Raw genomic sequence first — 18,500 nt, forward strand, 5'->3', positions numbered from 1 at the left:
TTCTGTAGCTGATTTCTAGATGTTCTTGTCTGTAATGACAGAATGCACAATATCATTTATATGAAACTTTGCTGAGAGATTTCACTAATAATAATTCATTGCATTGTTCTCCTTCTCACTACTGTATCTTGTTATCTGTGACCATAAACATATACACATGTTCTTCCATTTTATCTCAAACTGTAAAGAAACAAATTTATGAAATAAACAGGTGCTTTGTAATACTAAGTGCTTCATCAATAATGCTGGTATGTAACCAAGTGCAAGTTGAGATCTTTTCATTTCAAAAGTTCTTGTTTTATGACAAAATGAAAGTGGAATAAAAGGAGGGACTGAGTACTAATATGCACAATGGAATTATTCTATTTCCATATTGTTCAGATATACCAATATATGATCAATTATAAACACCATAGTGAATTTTCTGCTTATTTTCTTTCACCAAAAACTACATACATAAATTTTGTAATCTAAACATAAAAAAAAAAATCACTATGCATTTGCAGAAGATAAATATACCTCCTTCAGAATGGACTGGAAAAAAAAAATTGTCCTTTCCAGAATCCAAAATGGGTTGCAGTATCTTATCATTTTATACAATATACATTTATTGAGGTATCCATTAGAAGATATCCAAGCTATAAGGATTAAAAGAGTACTATGTCAAAACCTTTAGCATTCACTATTTCACAGTTTATTTTGGGTTCTAGAAAAACAAAACTTTACCACTACCCATGCCCATATCACTGCAATTTTCCATGTCTGTACTTGAAGCATTTTTTTCAGAGTACTTATTCCCCATGTACCACCAGAATTTATTTAATAGTACAATTATCAACATGTGCTGTCATCTGTTGTAACAAATGTTTCACACCAAAGCAAGGTGTTGTTGGTGGGGTGGTGTATGGGAATCCTGTATTTTATACATGACTTTTTTGTAAACCCACAACTTTTCTAGTAAAGAAAAAATAAGGAAAGATATATTGCATACACATATTTTTGATTACTTGCTTTTCCATCTACCTTTTATGAGAACAGTTACTTTGTTATGATAGCCTTCTGTTTTGAATTTACATTTAAATACTTCAGCTTATAACTTTCTTGAAAATACATTAAATTTAAAGTGAAGTAAAATTAGTGCAAGGTGTGGAGTAATTGGTACAACTTGGCACAGCCATTTCGCTTAACTTGGATTCTAGCTATAGCTACAGCTACTGTCATCATTTCCATGTGCATTCAACCTTGTATTGACATTATTACTTCAAGCACAACTCATGTATATTATTACTTTCTGCATAGGGCTTTTTTAAAAACCACAAAAAGTTATTCATCTCACAGGAAAACACATGTTGGAACTATGTGGGAATTAATCTGTTAGGGATAGACTTCAATTAATGGAAATCAGGAAAAGGTGGATAAATATCTCCCATCCTTTGTATGGACAAATCTGAGAGAATTTCAGCAAGCTTCTCTGGCATTTCAGCAGAATTGAGTCTGGTATGTAGAGAAGTAATCTTGATGCTGAACAATTATATTGGCTTTTCTTGCCAACCTCTCATCAGAAACCTTGGAAGAGAGAAAAAAGTGGTGTGATGTATTTAAGGTACTAAAAGAGAAAAACCACCAGCCAAGAATTCTGTACCTGGCAAAACAGCACTTTAAAAATGAGGGTGAGTTCAAAGTCTTCATAGACAAACAAAAACTGATAGAATATGTTACTGAAAGAACAGAATTACAAGAGATATTACAGGGAGTGCTGCAGCCTGAGAGGAAAAAACAAAGGCAAGAGACAAGGAGAGAAGTGTAAAAAAGAATATTATTAGGAAGAGTAAAAGAAAGGATAAAAGGACAGGCAATAATATGACACAATAACAGAAAACCAAAGAACAAACTGGATGAAGTAAACAATGCCTTTACAAGAATAACCTTGAACATTAATGGCTTGCTCCACAATCAAAAGATATAGCCTGGTAGAAGGGATTAAAAACAACATGAGTCATAAGCCATCTATATATTGACTCACCTCAGATGTTAGGACATATCCAGGTTAAAAATGAAAGTTTGGAAAAAGATATTCCATGAAAATACTAAACAAAAAAGAGATGTAGTAGTGTTACTAATATAAGACAAACTAGATTTCAAATGCAAAATTGTTATAAGGGATGAAGAAGGCCATTATACAGTAATAAAAGGAGCAGGGGAAACGGACTTTGGCCCAGTGGTTAGGGCGTCCGTCTACCATATGGGAGGTCCGCGGTTCAAACCCTGGGCTTCCTTGACCCGTGTGGAGCTGGCCCATGCGCAGTGCTGATGCGCGCAAGGAGTGCCGTGCCATGCAAGGATGTCCCCCGCGTGGGGGAGCCCCACGCGCAAGGAGTGCGCCCGTGAGGAAAGCCGCCCAGCGTGAAAAGAAAGTGCAGCCTGCCCAGGAATGGCGCCGCCCACACTTCCCGTGCCGCTGATGACAACAGAAGCGGACAAAGAAACAAGATGCAGCAAATAGACACCAAGAACAGCATGGGAGGGGGGGAAATTAAGTAAATAAATAAATCTTTAAAAAAATAAAAAAATAAAAAATAAAAGGAGCAATACACCAAGAAGAAATAACTCTACTAAATATTTATGCACCTAAGCAGAGGACCCCAAGACACACGTGAAGGGAAAACTAGATATTTCTACAATAATAGCTGGAGACTTCATTACACCACCCTCAGTACTAGATGGCACGTCTGGATCAAGTATAAATAAACAGAGAGATTTAATAATATGATAAATGAGCTAGACCTAACAGACATCTATAGATCATTGATTGGTTTAGTCTCTTTTATAAATGGAATCTTTGTCTGATTTCCCCCTCAGAATGCACATCAGTAGTGTATAGAAATACTATTGAATTTTTGCATATAAATCTTGTATCCCACCAACTTGCTGAACTATTAATTCTATTAACTTTGCTGTGGACTTTTCTAAATATAGGACATATCACCAGTGAACAGGGAAAGTTTTACTTTTTCCTTTCCCATTTGGGTGTCTTTTATTTCTCTAGCTAACCTAATTGCTCCAGCTACAAGTTTTAGCACAATATTGAATAATAACGTTGAGAGTGGGCATCCTTGTATTGTTCCATATCCCATCAGGAAAGCTTTCAGTTTTTCACCATTGTGTACAATGGTAGCTGTAGGTTTTTCATATATGCTCTTTATCATATTGAGAATGATTCCTTCCATTCCTATGTTTTGGAGTGTTTTATCAAGAAAGGGTGCTATATATACTTTGTCAAATGCCTTTTCTGCATCAGTTGTGAGGATCATGTGTTTTTTCTTATTTAGTTTATCAATGTGGTTTATTACACTAATTGGTTTTGTTATGTTGAACCACACTTGCATACCTGAGATAAAACCTACTTTATTGTGGTGTATAATTCTTTTAGTGTGCTTTTGGATTTAGTTTGTAAGTATTGTATTGAGGATTTTCACATCTATATTCATTAGAGATATTGATTTGTAATGCATTTTCTATTAGTAGCTGTATCTGGTTTTGATCTTAGGGTGATTTGGCTTTATGGAATGAGTTTGGTAGCATTTTTATATGTTCAATGTTTTTTGGAAGAACTTAAAAAAGATTGGTATTAGATCATCTTTGAATGTTGGTAGAATTCACCTGTGAAGTCATCTCGTTCCAGGCTTTTCATCTTTGTGAAGTTTCTGAGAACTGTTTCAATCTCTTCACTTGTGACAGATGTATTGAGGTCTTCTATTTCTTCTAGGGTCATAGTATTTGGCTTGCATATTTTTAGGAATTTTCCCATCTTGTCTACATTGTCTAGTTTTTGGGTATACAGTTCTTCATAGTATACTCTTAAGATCTCTCTTATTTCTGTGGGGTCAGTGGTTATGTCCCCCATCTTATTTCTGATTTTATTTGTGTCTTCTCTATATTTTTATTTATTTATTTTTTGTCAGTCTGGCTAAGAATTTGTCGATTTTGATGATCTTCTTAAAGAACCAAATTCCAGTTTTACTGATTGTCTCTATTGTTTCATTGTTGTTGCTCTTTTTCATTTGTTATGTTTTGTTTTTTATTTCTACTATTTCTACTCTGATCTTTACTATTGCTTTCCTTGCCTTGGTTTGAGATTAATTTGCTGTTCTTCTAGTTCCACCAAGTGTGCAGTTTGATCTTCAATTTTAGCTTTCTTCTTTTTTAATGAAAGCATCGAGGGCTATACATTTTCCAAATAGCACTGCCTTTGTGGTGTCCCATGGGTTTTGATATATTGTGTTCTCACTTACATTCTTCTCAAGATATTTGCTCATCTGCTTCATGGGATCTCAGCACCCTCTTAATTAGAAGAGAGGGCATCACCATTCCAAAATCCTTAAGATTGGGAAATGAACAAGGGACTAAAGTAGACATTGTTATTTTACTATAGACTTATTGTTATTCTCTTTGTACTAAGTAAGAGACATGGAAATATACACTTTCTGCACCCTTTATTCTGTAAAATGAAGAGACCATTAGCTGAAAATTTCTGTTGTGCCCTGACCTCTGTTCCACAACACACCATTGTAGTAACTTGCTCCAAAGCCTGGGTGAACCACAAAAAATGGGTTAGAGTTAAAGGAACATTCAGAAATACATGGTGGACTATTAAAGTAGAAGATTATTTTGAAAGAAAATATTACCATTTTATGAGGATACTATCAAGTTCAAGAACATCTATTAGACACATTAAACTATGAGAATCCTGGGAATATATGAGTAAGAATCAGGAATGAAGTTGAAATAAAAGTAGACTATGAGTGAAGAAATTAGATTGGTTAGAAAATAATCAGATAGGATAGCTTAATTTGAATTCATTTTAACATTTTTGTAAATTGTACTTACAAGTTTCAAATCAAATGATGAGTAATGAAATTATGAAATTTATTAATAAATACTTTAATTATACATAATCTAGTATCATGTTTAATAAATGACATATTTTAAAACTTTCCATTCAGCATTCCAGGAAAGGAGCCTGTTGTATATTGAATTGTGTCCCACAAAAATATATATTCAAGTCCTAAATCCCTATAAGTGTGAAAGTGACCTTTTAAAAAAATAAACTCTTTATAGATGTAATTAAGATATATAGAAAGTGAGGTCACACTGGCTTAAGAGGGGCCCTAAAACCAATCACTGGTGTCCTTATAAGAACAGACAGAAATGCACACAGACATACATGGATGGCTTGTGAAGGTGAAGGCAAAGACCGGACTAATAATCTACAAGCCAAGGAATGCCAAGTACTGCTGGTAATTACCAGAAGTTAGGAGAAAGGCATGGTATAGTCTTCCTCAGAGATTTCAGAGGGAGTGTGGCCCAGGTAGCACCTTTATTTTGGACTTCTAGTCCTAGAACTGTGATAGAATAAATTTCTATTATTTTAACTTACCAGTCTGTAGTATGACAGAAATAGGAAATTAATCAAGGAAAATGGCAGTTTTCAGTAGAGCTATTCTATTTATGTCTACGGAGTTAACTTTAAGAAATACTTAATATACATTTTGAAGAATAATGTTTAATGACTAATAAAATGATCGCATAAGAGATTGGCTAAACTTAAAAATCACTAGACAATTCTAGATGTTGGAAAGAATGTTAGGACATGGAAATGTTTATTCCCTACTGGTAGAAGTGTAAATTGTTATAACCATCCTGGAGAAAAATTTCAAATTAGTTTATAAAATTGATTATAAACATAAATTAATTTCCTGCAATGGATCCTCTGTGTATAAGCCCTAGATATATTCTTTGCACATATGCATTAAAATTCATATAAAATGTTATTAGGGGAATTGTTTGTAATGAAAAGTAATCGAACCAAACCAAATATCTATTAACGGAATAATGGATACAAACATATAGGTGTATTCAGAAAGTAGATTACTTTGTAACAAAAACTGAAATGGATTAAACCTTTTTCCATCAAAAATACATATCTGAAATATAATGTTGAACCAACACTGCACATTGGAATACACTTACTTTGCCCCGTAATGTTGTGTGTGTACAGTGTGATATTAACTATATAATGTATGATAAGTTGAATTATAGAGCCAAAAAACACATGTCCATAATCTTAATCTGCATTACTATATATGTGAACCCATTGTAAATTGGACTTCTTGAAGATGTTATTTTCAGTTAAGGTATGGCCACCTGAATCACTGTGTATATTAGTCCTGGATCTACCACAATTAGTGGGAGTCTTACAAAGAAGAACTGTGTGTCACAGAAGCTGGAAAAGAAAAGAATCACCATATAATGGGAGGTAGAAATACAAGCCAAGGCTGACAGGGAGCTGTACAGAACATATGTCCAGGGTGCATGGTAATGTTTGGATATACTCATAGTGGCAACAATTAAAAACCACAGCAGGGGGGGTACTGGGTTCCTGGCCAGTGGTGCTCTGTTGTGGTCCCTAGGGGAGCAGCGACAGTCACCCAGGTACAGCGGCAGGGACCGGGAGGGAGTGAGGGTTCAACAGTGAGCCCCTGATGCTAATGACTATGCTTGTGAGCTGATAAGCCTAAAATAAGAACAAGGCCTAGAGCAACATTGTGCCTGAGAATTTCCTCCTGTCAGCCTTCATGTTACTCAAATGTGGCCAGTCTTGAAGCCAAACTCAGCATGTAAATGCAATGCCTTCCCCCCAGCGTGGGACATGACACCCGGGGATGAGCCTCCCTGGCACCGAGGGACCATTATCAACTACCAACTGATGATGCAACTGGAAAATGACCTTATACGGAAGGTTCAATGTGGATCAGCAGAATATCCCTGTCTACATAAAATAACATGACTTTAAAATGCTGTTTGACCTAAAGTAAGGGGGAAATGGAAAAGAGAAATGAGTTTATATGGCTACGAGTTTCTAAAAAAGAGTCTGGAGGCTGGCAGAAGGATTGCCCTCATGCACAACTGAGCAGAGTCAGAGAGACAGATAAAGCAGATACAACCCCCAGATATCGGTTCCTTCGAGGGCTAAAGAGACCCATGGGAATTATGGTCATGGCCGATGGGGTTAACTACCAGGTCAGATGGCCCCTTTTTGGAACTGGTGTTTATGTGTGATGAATCTGGACTCAGATGGGATCTTCCTTCATAAGACTTTCATGCTAATGTGCTGGAGGTGCAGTTAATGTTGGGGTTTAAGATATATTTAGGGGATTTGAATCTCTGGACTGACAATGTGATAGCCAGGTCCTGAGCCTCAACAGACTCCAGCACCTACAATATGATGTATTGGACTTACCACACTCAGCTAAGATGGAGTTGAAGAAGGACAACCACCACACCATGGAGCCTAGAGTGATTACAACTGAAAGTGGGAGGATTGCATCCAACATCCATGTGGAATCTGAGCCTCCTCTTGACATAGAGGTGCAATGGACACAACCAATCCGATGTCCACATAGAAGGGGTGGCATTGGATTGGGAAAAGTGGACATGGTGGCTGATGGGTATGGGGAAAGGCAGGAAGAGATGAGAGGTGGAGGCATCTTTGGGACATGGAGCTGCCCTGGATGGTGCTTCAGAGGCAATCACCGGACATTGTAAATCCTCACAGGGCCCACTGGATGGAATGGAGGAGAGTATGGGCCATGATGTGGACCATTGACTATGAGGTGCAGAGGTGCCCAAAGATGTACTTACCAAATCCAATGGATGTGTCATGATGATGGGAACGAGTGTTGCTGGGGGAGGGGGAGAGGTGGGATGGGGGGGTGGGGTTGAATGGGACCTCACATATATATTTTTAATGTAATATTAATACAAAATCAATTAAAAAAAAAAAAAAAAGAAATACAAGCCAAGGAATCTCAAGGATTGCTGGGAGCCAGCACCAGAATGCTACAGTCTTTAGGTAGATAGCAATCTTCATTGATATCTTGATTTTGGACTTCTTTAGCTTCAAAACCATGAGCCAATACATTTCCATTTTTTAAACCAACCCATATTGTATGATATCTCTGATAGCATTTCAGGCAAAAGAAACAATGTTACAAAAATACAAAATCTAACCATATTTTGGGAACATGGGAACATGTTACCCACAACTGCGTTTCAAAATTATGTTCTTCTCTTCCCTAGTAAATCACTTCCTTATAGCCATACTGCAATGGTCACATTTATGCACTTAATCACTGGTAAACTTTTTCAACTTTTGCAAATTATTTTTTCACTTATACATATGAGTTTCAGTTTGTGTAGCATTTTATATAATATTTCTTAGCTACATATGCTGGTAATTCCACTGTGGAGGACTGATTCAGGATGTAACTCACAGAAAGGCATTCCTGTAGTTGTAAGCCCATTGCACATAGGTCCTTTTGACTTATTTGGGATGGATCTTAATCCTCTTACCGGAGGCCTTTATAAACAGAATTAATAAAGTGAGAGAAAGTTATGGAAGCAAGGAGCTGAATCAGCAAAACCTGGAAGGAAGGGAGACACCAAAGGATGACACCAAGTGCCTTGCCTTGTGACAGAGCTGTCTCAGGTCACAGACAGCCAGTCTTCAAGAAGAAAGCATTGTCTTGATGGTGATTTGATTTGGACATTTTCAGGGTCTCAAAGCTGTAAACTTGTAAGCTAATAAATTAAAAGCCAACCCATTTCACAATGTCTGCTTCCAGCAGCCTAGAAAACGTAAACATCCAGACATATCACTTAAAACTCTAAAAGGGGTGTATTGCAGATATGGCACACTTTCTTAGTTTAAATATTCCAAGATTAGGAAAAGAAGCAAATGGTCCCCAATTTTGTTAGTAAACTATTCTCCATGATTCTTTATTTCTTTATGTCTTGTAGATAAAGGCACTGACTGCCTCTGTCTGCAGAATCATTTCAAGGTTATGGGCATGGTGAACGGTTTTGCAAGACAGGGATAATGTTTCCCACCAAAAGAAAGAATGGGATTTTCTAAGGTCCAATGTAGCAAAGGCAATGAATCTTCTGAAGCAAAGTTAAGGCAGACTCGCAGACCATTATAAAAGATCATGTATCAACTAGTCTTTATCACTTTGCTGTGTGAATACTGGGGCAAGAGAAAATGGTGCAAATGCACGTTCTGTGACTATTGCAACTGCAGTGAATAATAAAGCCGTTTATCTCTGACCTCGGGGACCCATGTCTTCCATCAGCATCCATGATATATCTGAAGGCCAACTTGTTAGTTTGCAAGTGCAGGAAAACCTCAATCCCTGACCAAATCTTGACATTTTAGTTAAAATGTTTACTTCTCTAATCAAATGACAAAAAACAAAACAAAACAAAAAAGCCGCAGTAACTATTCTCAGTTTAGGTACGTGTGTGACAAACCATCCCCATTTTGCAAACTTTTATATTTAATTTTAACAACTTTTTTCTATATATCACATTTCTAAAATGATCAGATAATCTATGCAGCTAGATTTAAAAATGCACTTATTCACCGTTTTTCATTGAGCAATAAACAAATTTGAGAAAATCTATCTCCCTAAAAATGTTTCCTTTTTTCCATGCCATTTCTCACTATTTCACCTATGTGCATAAAGATAAGTAAGCCATGGAAGTCAGGTGAGAATGTAGCAGGCAAAGACCCTACTGTTACACGTGAGAGACTGCTGCAATGGGTAGAAAACAATCCTAGCAGAACTGGCAAGGGCATTTATTAATGATCCTTTTTTAAAATAATATCTTAATATATTTTTAAGAACAGCTTTAGATTTAAAGATTTATTGCATAAATATTATAGAGAGTTCCAATATAAGCCACCCCAGTTTCACTTATTATTCATATTTAAATAAGTATGCTAAATTTACCACAATTGAGAAACAAGAATTGCAATATTATTTTTTAACTAAAGCCCATATATTATTCAGATTTCCTCACTTTGTCCTTACTTCTCTTTTCCTGTTCAGGAATTCCTGTTCCATATTTATGTTTATCAACCTGTGTCCTTAGGCTCTTTTTGGTTGTGACAGTTTTCAGATTTTCCCTTATTTGTCATGACCTTGGTGACTGGTAGTTTACTGGTATAATGTTCCTGAATTGGGATTTATCTGGTGTTTTTCACATGATTAGACTGTTTGTAGTAGGCTGAGTAATGGTCATCCAAAGATATCAGGTTGTAATCCTTTGTAACCTGTGGTGGCTTGCTCGGTCGGTAGAGGTGGGGTCTGGCTGCGGACGAGGGGTCGGTCCAGCTCTGGACGAGGGGTCGGTCCCACTTGGGACGAGGGGTTGGTCCCACTTGGGACGAGGGGTCAGTCCGGCAGCAGACGAGGGGTCGGTCTCACAGGGGTTGCGCGGTTCGGCTGACGGGGTCGCCCGGAGAAGCAGGCGACGAATTGGGGACAAGGGAGGCCAGGCCCTTGTCGGGGGCTCTCAGGACTGGAGGGCGCACGGCAGAAAAACTACCGCGGAGACAAGGTAAACACGCAAGTCCACTTTATTGAGGGAGAGGCAACAGTTTTATAGGGGCTGGGGAAGGCTGATTGGTGGAAGCCATGCCCTGTTCTGATTGGTTGCCGGAGAAAGGTCAGTGGGCGGTACTGGACGGGGGAGGGGTGGTGATTAGGGATTGGCTATTGCTGTTGCTGGGGGAAGGGGCAGGGTTTAGGGATTGGTGGCTGCTGTTGCTGGGGTAGAGGGCAGACTGGAGTTTCCTGCCCACGCCTGGTTGTTGCTGCTGTCGGGGGGAGGGAAAAGGGCAGACTGGATTTTTCCGCCCTGCGCCTGCGCAGGGAGAAAGAAGAAGGGTGCTGCCTCAAAAGTCATCGTGTGGCGCTATCCGGGAGGAGGGGCGGCCGCGGAAGCATGGCTGCGGAGAAGGGGAGACCCGAGGGCACTCTGCGCCCATGCCGAGCTTCCTTCAGGGGTGGCGGTGGGCCCGACCAACCACCCTATTATGGGGGCAGTGGTTTGGAATAGGCCTACCTCGGCCGCCGCCCCTCGCCAGGCCAGCAAACCACACTTCAGCCCGAGGGGTGACCGCAGTAACCTATAAAATGTTACCTTATAAAGAAAAATACGATCTTTGCATTTGTAATTGTTATGGATTTTGACAGTGATACTGTCAGCCTGTGTGTGTGTGGAGATCCCTAATCCAATCTTAAGGGACCTTATAAGTGAGAGACACAGGCAGATTTCATACAAACAGAAGAGAGAAGGCAACTTGATGGAAAGACAAGGCAGAATTGGAGTGACACAACCTTTTGAGGGAACATGGCCCTATTGACAGCTTGATTTCAGCCCAGTGAAAAGGATATTGAACTCCAGGGCCTCCAGAAAAAAAAATAACTTTCTTGTTAAAAAAAAAAAAAGTATTGCAACAACTGGAAAGTCACTTAGAGATATATAATCGAGTCTATTGCTTATGCTATTTTATAAAGTAAACACAGAGTGGTTAAATATTTAAATGTAAATCATGAAACCACACAATATCAGAACACATAGTGAATTTCTTTGCAACCATGGAGTGAGTAATGCTTGCTTCAATGAAAAAGATGGTAAAACATTGTTGGTAAAGTAAATATAGGTAAAAATAACAACCTGGGAAAGTATTTACAACTCTCACCATAGATAAGGAGTGATTTTCTGACTTTCTCCGGAAAATGTAGAAATCCAAAGGCAAAACATCAACCACCCATGTTTTAAAACAATGAACATAAGGAGTGAAGGTTCATAAAACCAATAGCAACTGCTTTTGCACATATGAAAAACTGACCAGCCTAATTTGTGATAACGTAATTGTAAATCAAGCCTTCAATTCTCACCTGTCGCAGTCTAGGCAGGCAGCATTCTTTCATTGTGGAAAATGGAGCAGTCATTATGAAGGAGAATCTGGCAAAACCTATCAATATCAGAGATTCATTGCCCTTTTCATCCAGTGAAACTATTCCTGGAACTGTATCCTACAAAAACAGCATAAATACAATATGATGATTTTCGTAGTAAATTGTTATAGAAATGTTTATAATAGAAATTATAGAAAAGAATCTAAGGGCCCATCTGTGGAAAACTGGTTAAATAAGTCCTCTAAGAACAACAACAAAAACAAAAACAAAGAAAAAATAACAAAGATCTCTTTTATTGATAGGAAAATTCTTCAAAATATATAATAAACAGAATAGTGAGTTTAGAAATACTGTATACAGTGTGCTAATATATGTCATAAAGGTAGAGGGATAAAAATATACCATTATTTGCTTGTAATAGTTAAGGAAATAAAATAAAATAGTATATGAGAATGAGTGGGATAAATGGAAAGAAGAGGAAGGGGAATAAGTTGTCTTTATTCTCCATTTTATATTGTGATAAAAATTACCTTTATATTCCAGTATCTGAGAAGATGCTCAGAATAAACAGATGATCAAACAATGATAATAGAAACCCTTACTGAAATCTATTAAGAGTCAGGTGTTTCTCTCAACATTTAGGACACAGTGATGACAAAAATGGGAGAATGAAGATCAGGGCTTTTGAAACCAAGTATTTATTATAATTAATTTATGGTTTCTTCATGCTCACTGGCAACCATTTATTAAATCAATATCCTTTAATCTTTTTCTCATCATTTATTACAAAGTTAGTCATAAAAAGAGGAGAAGCAACCTTCATACAATTTATTTCGTATGATGAACTGTTTTGAGAGGCTAAATTTAGTCATTACCTCTATATGCTATTTATTGTCATTCTTCATTTAATTTAAACAGAACAAGAATTGCTACATTTTAATTTTATTCAGAATATATTCTTTTTCTCCCCATTTATTTCTCAGCTTTCAAAATTTGTGTTTACAAGAATCAAAAAGCTTTCTCAGTGATACATTATGCAGCTGACAAAATTACATGGAGAGCAATGATCTTTAATTTTAATGAGTGGTTTTCCACTTTCTATGGATCATCAATCATGAGTTAAAAGCTATGTGCAGAATGTGACCAAACAAAACCATTACTAGGTATATACCCAGAAGAACTGAGAGCAGAGACATGAACAGACATCTGTACACCGATGTTCATAGTGGCAGTATTCACGATTGCCAAAAGTTGGAAACAACCCAGGTGTCCATCAACTGATGAATGGATAAACAAATTGTGGGGTACACCCATGATGGACTATTATGCAGGGTTGAGAAGAAATGAAGTCATGAAGCATATGACTTCATGGATGAACCTGGAGGACATTATGTTGAGTGAAGCAAGCCATACACAAAAAGACAAATACTGTATGATCATGCTATTATAAATAGAATATACTGTAAACTCATGAAGATAATAATTAGAATATAGGTCACTAGAAAATAGAAGGGGGGTATAGAAAGGAAAACTGAATGTTAATCTGCACAGAACTGTTATAAAGGTTATTTGTAAATCTTTGGAGAGGAATAAAAATGGTTAAAGCTTATCATGGTGTTTGTACCCGTGCTATTGTATGGGTATGACTGGTTGAAAGGGGAAGTCTAATGTCATATATATTACTAGAAGGAAAGCTAAAAACGGTAACATAGGACTATATAAGATAGTAAAATCTCATGCAAATCATGAATATGGGGGATATTATGTATATAAGACATTTTTTATGAAATATAATTACAAACATACTAGAGAGAAGGAAAAAGAATGACAAGTATGTATGATAGGTGAAGCATAGGGAGATTGAGAGTTGATGAGTTTTGTTTGTTTTCTATTATTATTTTTGGAATAATGAAAATACTGTGGGACTGATTGGGGCAATGAATTCACAAGTATGTGATTACACTAAATATTATTGATTATGCTCTACGGATGGATTTATACTTATTAATATGTATCAATAAAATTGATTTGATAAAAATCTATAAGCAGAAATAGGAAATAGAGCAATTGCTCCATCTGCCAACTAAAATTTGAAACAAATAAAAATGTCTACATGGAAAATAGACATTGTGAAGAGATTGCAAAAAGGCATAAGGCAAATATTTCCCCATAAAAATATTGACACAAATTTTAGAGTACATATTATTGGAATGATTCTCCTATATTTATCACAGAGCACATAATCTGTCTTTTATAAATCTTATAAAAATTCATGTAATTTTTCAAAACTTTATAACACAGGCTTAGAGAAGGGAATTGTTGTCCTTAACTTCAGGTAGCTTTCTGACTACTGGAGTGCAATTTTTCACATAATTCTTTAACTGCATCCATTAAGTTTGGTATGCAGATATAAGAAATATGCAGATGTACCCATAGCATCATGAAAATAAATTTCTTTTTATAACATTTTTCAACCAGAAAGGTATATTAGTATAGAGGTGTAGATGTGTTCATTTTTTATAAACAAAACAAAAAAAAGGAGTCTTTAGAATAAGGGGTAAGTGATATAAGGACTAAATACCTGTTTTCTAACTTTTATTGATATGACAAGCAATCAGATATGAGATCAACCTTTACAGGTAATATGCTTGCTGATTTGGGGAGACATTTTGAATAAGGGACTGTTCATCATGTTAATTAGCTCAGACAAGTGAGTCTTGTGTACAAAATATCTAGAAACAAGTAAGCACACAAGAACTGTTTTCATTACCTTACTGCAAATGTGTGTTTATGTGTGTACGTAATTATACATTATTTTTAACTCTCTTGCCATATCAATAGAGTAATCTACAAATCTACAGTTGTAGATCATACTATAAAGTCCCAGATGTCAATTTTGAGCTGATACCAGGAATTCACATATACCCATAATTTTTCAAGGATTTTTATAAGTTTTAAGGTGTAGTGATTTCCTATGTATTCTCTCCTTAAATGTAAACTAAGACAAGGTTATGAAAACTCTGATAATAGCAAGATATTATTTTAAGGACTTTTGGGAAATGAAAGATAAAGCAAACATCATCCTCTTTCAGTAGGAGAAATAAAATATTTAAATAAATTCTAATTACAACTTTTATTTTATTGATTTTATCGTTACGCTTTCATAAATAGAAAACATGTTTTAAACTATTACCATCTTATATTTGATGTTCAAGTACTAATAATTCAGAGATTTTTAACTCAAAAATTTCTACCAACTTCTTTAAATATGTTACTGCATTTGTGAGTAACTTGTGGAATAATGACATGGCAAACATACTTTTCACATTGCTGTCATGAAACTTGGTTTTTTATAAAGGAAACATTCTGCTGGTACTGTTTTCCTTCAGTCCATAATAACAAAAATCAGTGAGCTAAACAACAACAAAAAAAATCTGCTTCTCCACTTTTTGAGTGTAGTAAAAGGAATATTCCTCTTGTAAACACAAGGACAGGCAAATTACCTTAGCACAATCTCCTTGGGATGGAGGGATGGGCAAACCACAGAATAGAGATTCAAGACCATCCTTCTTAATTCTATCCTATCAGTGTAATCAGATGGCCAATGAACATACGAAGATATGCTTAAATATCCTTCTCCCATAACCTTTTAAATCTATTCTACCAATGAAACTGGAACTTTATTCCATAGGTGAAAAGACATATTACTCCACACCTAAATATCAAGATAGTTAATTTGCAATTGATAGTTTATGGAGTACATTGAAGAAATTAGGAAATAAATTATGATTGCCTGAATTAAGGTATGATTGAAGTCACTAAAGTATGAGGCAGGAAGGTGAGTTAGGAGGGTCACTAAAAAGACGTGAAGTAGAGGAATCAACAGAATCAAGAACAGTTTGTGGAAATTAAGGAAACAAATATATCTGAGTACAATTAATGTTTATATCATGGGCAGCTGCCTAGGTGATATATCTTTGGGACAGAATTTTTAGAAGCAGATGTGTAAACATTTGTTGTTTCAAATCTTGTGTAGTATAAACCTGCTTAGTTAGTAGTTGTATGTAGAGGAAGATTGAAGTTATTCATTTCTTCACTTAGTAATTGAACAAACATTTTACAAATATTTACAAAATTTATACTGTGTGTCAGGCACTGGATTTGGTTTGAGGGATAAAATGGAAAACAAAGTCACAGATGCTCCCCTATTTATAGTGCTTGCACTCTATTTAAGGAGATGAAAATTAATGAAAAAATCATCTTCAAATTTGTATTAAATGATAGGAAAAAGTGTATATTTTCTGGAGTGTTCATAGCTGAAGGGAACTGAGTTTGTATGGAGTGAAGAGTATAGGGAAATGTAACTGAGGAAGTGACATTTGAACCAGGACATGCAAATAATAACAGTCTACTGGGTGAAATCTGCCTTGTGGAAAGGAGAGAAGAAGGTGTAGAGCATTCCAGAAATAGAATACAGAGTTTTAATAGTGTATGAGTAAAGAAAATAAAACAACGTGCATTTGTAGGATTGAAAGAAGACCCAGAAGTTAGGAAGGTAGAGAATGAAATGATACCAGTAAGTGGGGCCTGGACCCTGTGGGGATATGTAGGCACCCAGTTATCACTCATCTGTACCCAACTATCCTCTTGATGGACAAAGTGATTCTCATAACCACAGATTACAAATGTCACAAACTGTAAACTTGAAACCTACATGGGGATATAGATCTCACATAAGTTCATCATCCATAATTGATGTAACTGTGGAAAACTTTCATTTTTTTCTCCATTTTCAAATAATGCTTTACTCTTTCTTGTTAAAATCTTATATATAGCTGATCAAAAAATTTCTTAAAATCATGAATTCCTTATTTAGTCAATAAAAATAGAATCAAGATTTGACTGAATGACAAGTGAAAAGAACATGAATAGTGAATACATATGGAGGAAGATTTTTAACAATCTCTTTAACAAGTTTGTATATTAAATTTTATGTCTGTAAAAGATCATTAAGAATTATTTAATGGCCATCAATTAAAACAATTATCTGTAATGTATTACACAACTAGTTGCTTTAATTGAAATGATGTATAGGAGTGGAAGCTTTCTGCTATAGATGTAAAAATGAATGATTTTGCTTGTTTTATAAAATCACTACATACTATATTTAATTCATCAAACCACTTTTACAAAATAAATTATATGTAGCTAAAATCTGTACTTTGACAAATGGCATTATTACCAACCTAAAATTGTCTGTCTAATATTAAACTCTTATAGGAAAAAGCACACATGGCTTATTAATTGCCATATTTTATAGAGGAAACTTTCGGGTTTGCTTAATTCGCAAACTTCAATTTGAAAATGAGCAAAGGGAGATCAAGCCTCCCTGAATGATTCTCCTCAGCTTCTTATTCACAGAGATAATTTGTACATAGATCTCTTTACGACTTTCCTTTATTCACTTTTATTCATCTGTTCAGGATATATTTATTGGGTAGTTTCATTATACCAGGGACTCTTTCAGCACCGAGACACAGCAGCAAACAAGTCAATCTTCTTTTGTGCTTCTATTCTGATGCAGCGATAGAACTAATGAATCGTTTCAGATAGTGACCATTGCTATGACGAAAAGCAAATCACATTAACGTGAAAGAGTGTAATGAAGGGCCTAAGGAGAAAGAACAACTTTTATAATGGAAGTTAACCGAAGCCTGTGCAGTGGTCATTTAAAGTTGAGATCAAGTGCTAAAGAACAGCTCTATGTCAAAAATTGAGGAAAGAAAATTCCATAGAGATGACTTGCGGCAGGAAAGTGATTGTCCCATTCACGGGAAAGAAGTGAAGTGAGTGAATTCGGTGTACTGGGCAAGCACGTGGTGTGGGGGAAGGCGGAGAGTGGAGGCTCTCGTCTGCCTCAGCACAGAGAACTGACTTTGCAGCATATATGGCTTTGCATTTTCTCCGCCAACCCTTCCTGCTCTTTCTCCCACTCCAAATAGTAGCAGAATTCCTAAGTAGTTAAAACGACAAGTCCCTCTGATGCTTAACCTGTTTTTCCGGAAACCTGCTATAGTATGTTTTCCCCAATCTGCCCAATCACCCCTATATCACGAAACCTTTCCACCAATGTATGACTTCTGCCCTGTGGAAAACATCTGTTCCTTTAGGATCTGTTTACCTTTTGGCTCTTGCGTCAGTTCCGCCTCTTCCCAAGCTGCATGCAGACATGCCCCCTCAAAGCCCCCCTCCTCTGGTGGTGAGTGCCTGGGAAGCACCGTCTCTGCCCCTGCAGCCAAGACAGACACTAAGCCAGGGCTAGGCCGGGGACCATCTTATCCTCCCCCACCCAGGATGAGGACCCCACGTAAGCGCCATAAATTAATGCTCATTACTCGCCGAGATGGACTTGTCTGAGTCTTCGTTTTTTTTTTTGTCTGGCATATCCTTTTCAGTTCAGCGAGAAGGTGCTGCTTTACAAAGCTCCTTACCATACTCAGGCCAGACTTGAAAAAATCGCTTTGCCTCCGAGGTGGGGGAAGGATTGCAGATGGACGAAAGTGAACATCAGAAGTAAAATTAGAAGGCTAATGGTTTCATCCCTAATCAGAAAATAAACTGCTTTTGAGAAACATACATTCTTGTTAAAAAATAAGGAATATGTTAGAGATA

Source organism: Dasypus novemcinctus, chromosome 2 (genome assembly GCF_030445035.2).
Source record: "Dasypus novemcinctus isolate mDasNov1 chromosome 2, mDasNov1.1.hap2, whole genome shotgun sequence".
NCBI classification, from domain to species: Eukaryota; Metazoa; Chordata; class Mammalia; order Cingulata; family Dasypodidae; genus Dasypus; species Dasypus novemcinctus.